Raw genomic sequence first — 4,865 nt, 5'->3', positions numbered from 1 at the left:
TTCTCCAGGTGCCAACATCCTCCCATTCATCCTTGCTACTGCACCAGCATTACCATCATGGTGCCTAGAGACGATTATTTGCGTTTTCTCAGGTGCAAATGTTACTTGCCATCTATTTCCCCAAGCTGATATAGCTCTCAGCTGGTGATTGATGTAGCTTAGAGCAGCTGGCATCTCTCTCTCTCTCTCTCTCTCCCTCCCCAATTCTGTTTCTTCTTTTGCCCTGCTGCTGCTGCTCCTGCTACTCCTCCTCCTCCCCCATTTTTTGTCTCTACCTCTTCGTCTCATCCCTTCCTCAGGGGTTCCAAGTAGCACATTGCTGTATATCTGAAGTGATATACAGTAGTAAAAAGTAGTAAAAAGTAGTAAAAAGAAATCTAATGCCAGGTTAAAATTTTTCTAAAGACAAGTACAATATTTACCTTCTGAGGCTCGAAGGACCCTATTTCTAGTTTTTCTACAATGTCAAATCGATTTTTCTTATTCTCAGTAGCATTCCACTTGCAAAATAGTACAAATTACCCAGAATAAGATGGTGAGATTCGTCTCTGAGCAGGGTCCAGGAGAGCATGCAGGCCAGGATGAACAGCAACAACTGGAAATGATTTATGTGGGAGGCAGAGTAAAACAGCTGAAATTCAACCATGTTTATAAAATTACTAACAAGTATCCAGAATATCTTGTTGCAAATTTCATCGAACCAGGAACCAAAGCCAGTATGGCACCAGAGAACGTGGTCCCCAATGTAGATGACTGGGTCTGAAACTCCTTTTGCTACACAGCAATGAAGATGTGGAATGGGTTGTCTGATTATGTCAAGACCAATCTTAGTCTACATTGCTTAGGAAGAGAGATAAGGAGCACTTATGAATGAACGAAGCTACAGAAAGAGGAAAGTGAATACTTGTATAGTTAACAGTGGGGTAAATCTAATGCAACTTTTTTTATTTTTCATTTAAAAAGCCGTGTAATTTAATTTTTGTAAAGTAAAAGGACACAAGTGCAACTAATGTGACATTTTATTGTGGTGACGTTTCGCTCTCCAGGAACTTTATCAATCCGCTACAAACAATACATGAACACAGAGGATATATATAGGCTCAGAGTGATCTACATTTTCCTTCCTTTTTCATCAAAGACTGCTCTTCAGATCATAAATTCTCCAAGCACCAACACCATCCTAACAAATTTATAATCCTTCCCGACAGCCAGGTTGCACTGAACGTTTGCAAGGTACCCACACAAACTAACACTAGAGTCGCCATCACATCCAGCATATCCATAAGTGATCTAACCAGGACAAAATCGAACCACCATGAACAGTCAATGCAGGAGTTTACACTATACCTTGTGGAGGCTGTGACAAGATATATGTAGGCGAAACAGCAAGGAACTTCGAAACACGCCTCAATGAACACATTAACGCAAGTAGGAATGATAACTTGAACAACGCCTGCGTACAACACCGGAATTCCACCAATCACCTCATGAAATTCAAAGACGCCTGGCTAGTAATCAGAGAGCTAAATTTCCGCAGTCGTAAATGCCTTGAATCATCATTAATCGCTGTTTCTAACACAATAAAGCAAAATAAAGGAAGCTTCATCATCTCTGAAGTATTAGCGAAAATTCTCCTCAAAACAGTAAACCCTGCCATCACATAGTCTGTTTCACAAGAACACAACAGAGGAGGAACACTGAAACAGACCTTCTCAGAAATATTTGTCTAACCTATTTTTATGTTATCCAAGTAATAGCTTTTATAACCTTTTACTCATGTGCTAGTTGATAGTTTACTATATAGTATTACTACTATTATTACAACTTCTATTACCATTACTACTACTACCATTAGTATTATACCTCACTCTGAGCCAATATATATACTCTCTGTGTACATGTATTATTTGTAACGGCTTGATAAAGCTTCTGGAGAGCGAAACGTTGCCACAATAAAATGTCACATTAGTTGCACTTGTGTTCTTTTGCTTTATATAATGTCGGCAATTCTACCAGCATTAATACAATTTAATTTTTAACTAAATGAGTTATTTAGTTCACACTGTATTATTGCCAAGAAAAATTATTAATGATCTTTGTTAATATACATAATTATTGGTAAATCAAAGAACCCCAATAAAACTAAATCAGTTTGACTAATTTTGGGTTATTCAAAGTAATTTTCACTTGTGTTTCCATACGCCCCGGGCGTCTGCCCGGCCCATTGAGTGTTAACAGACTCTGGTGGATCGTATTTACGGGAAAATGAGTTAGAAAACTTCAGTTCGAGCTGAATGTCATATTCTAAGAAAATAGTCCGATTATGTAAACAAATAGCTGCATTATGAGCTGGAAATTATTAGGTGCTGGGCAAAAGGATTCCGTGTATCTGACGTTGTAAGTATATAAAAATCCCTTTCTTTCTCTCTCCGTCCCTCATTTCCAATTTCTCTTCCTCTCCTTCGCTTCATATCCTGTCGCTCTGGCTTCTCAAGTTTAGCAGGGAACACCTCGTCCTTTGCACAGCCCACACATCTCCGGGCTATTTGTTACAAAGTGGGTCCCTCCGCGAGTGATGCTAATAGCAGCCTCCCAAGACGCGGCCCCATCAAAGGTCAGGATGGAACTCAGCGGCTTCCTTCAGGGAAATGCAGGCGAGATACATGTGTGGGAGACAGTGACAAGATGCTGCTGTTGAAGAGACTTGCTAGTACGGGGGAAGGACGAGATGTTGATGTGGGAGAGAGGTGTGTTAGTGTTTGAGAGACTAAAAGATGCAGGTGTGAGAGAGAAGAGATGGCGGTATGAGGGAGAGAGAGGAGACGCTGATGGTCTTTTAGAAGAGATGCTTGTGTGATATAAAGAAGAGATGCTTGTGTGATAGGAAGAAGAAATACTTGTGTGATAGAATAGATGCTTGAGTGAGGAAGAAATACAAGAGATAAGATGCTGCATTATGGAAGAGATGGTGTGGGGGAGAGAAAATATGCTGGTGTAGTGGAAAGAAGAGATAGTGTGGGGGAGAGAAGAGGTGCTAGTGTGGGGAAGAGAAGAGATGCTAGTGTGGTTGAGAGAAGAGATGCTGACGTGGGAGAGAAGAGATGGTGTGGGGAAGAGAAGATATGCTGTTGTGAGGGAGAGAGACGAGATACTGGAGTAAAGAGAAGAAATGCTTGTGTGAGAAAGAGTGGGTGTGGAGAAGAAATTCCAGCGTTTAGTAGGTGCTGAAGTGAAGGAGAGATGAGATGCTAATGTGAGGGAGAAAAGAGATGCTGGTGTGAGAAAAAGACGCCGTATGGAAAAGAATGCTGGGAGTAGAGAAGAGATGCAGTTGTGAGGAAAGAAGATATGCTGGTGTGGAGAGAGAGAAAACATTGGTGTGAGATAGAGAAGACATGTTGGTTTAGATGAGACAAGAGAAGTTGGTGTTTCGGGCAGAAGAGACGCTGGGTGTGGAAGAGAAAAGATGTTGATGTGTTGAAAAGTCAAGCTACTCTTAAGGGGCTAAGAGAAGATGCTACTGTGGAGGAGTGAGGAGACACTGGTGTGCAGTAGAGAAGAGATTCTGGTATGGACGAGAGAAGAAATGATGGAGTGAAGGAGAGAAGAGGTATTAATGTGAGGGTGAGAAGAGATGCTAAAGGGAAGAAAAAAATAAATATTTGTATGAACGGGAGAAGAGATGCTATTGTGAACAGAAGATATGCTGGTGTGGGGTAGAGAAAAGGTGCTACTGTGTAAGAGATAAGAGACTGAGTGTGGGAGAGATGAGATGTTCTCGTGGAGGGAGACAAGATATAGCAGAGAGAATGGATGATGGGATGGAAGAAAGAAGACTTCTTGACGTCAGAGACGAGATGTTGGTGCGATGGAGAGAAGAGATACTGGTGTGGTCTCACACGGAGAAATTTAGGATTGAACATCATACCTAGGAACACAAATACATGCAGACAGCCTGTACTGTCTGCATAGACAGCTTATGTTGTCTGCCAGCTGAGTTCATATTTCGTACCATGCTCGTGCTGCCACCTGTAGGCCTCTCAGTGGGCATGCCACTTGAAACAGCATCACCCTGCCTCTCTCTCACTCGGCGCCAATCCTCCACAGTCAAGGAGGCCTACTCCTCTCTCCCTCGCTGGCATGGCCCCTCCGGGCCATGGGCGGGCACACACTTGGGACTCAAAGCCATAGCGCCCCACGCTGTTTCTCAAGTCACGTGTTCAACGTCACTTGTATGTTCCTGCTGTTGTTTTTCAGCTCAGCACGGATATTTCAACAAGTCAGAGGTGAATTTGTGGTAATTTCTATGTCCAGTGTGACTGTTTCTCCCGTGTTTGTGGGTGGGAGAGGAGGAAGTGGCCGAGCCTTGCCTCACCCAGGCTCACCCTACTGTACGCCACCATACACCACTCACCGCTACTCACTCCCTCTCTGCTGTTTCTCTGTGAATTCTCTCTGACTTTTTTGCCGGAGCTGTGTATCCGAGTGCCTGAGGTCACTCGAAGCCACGTGGATCATGAAGCCATATGGATCACAAAGCCACGTGGATCTACAAGCCACGTGGGTTAAGCCAGATCGCAAGCCACGCTGTGATTTGCTGCCCAACTTAAGGACGTCACTCCAGAACGTCCCTTCGCTGTTCTGCCTGATGTCACCTCGCGATGTCACCCCTTGACATCACCTCACAACGTTATGCCTGACATCACCACATAATGTCATATTGACAGTTATACAGTGAGCAATATGTTGTGTTGTCGAGAAGATTGAGAGAAGATGTATGTCATGTGTTATTTAATTCCTCTCAGTGTTCTCACATGTTCGTGTATTGTTTAGTGTCGATTTTTGCACAGAAAAGCGTCATTTCC

This window comes from Cherax quadricarinatus, unplaced genomic scaffold, assembly GCF_038502225.1.
Source record: "Cherax quadricarinatus isolate ZL_2023a unplaced genomic scaffold, ASM3850222v1 Contig2285, whole genome shotgun sequence".
Classification (NCBI taxonomy): Eukaryota; Metazoa; Arthropoda; class Malacostraca; order Decapoda; family Parastacidae; genus Cherax; species Cherax quadricarinatus.
Note: the sequence above shows the minus strand (reverse complement) of the source record.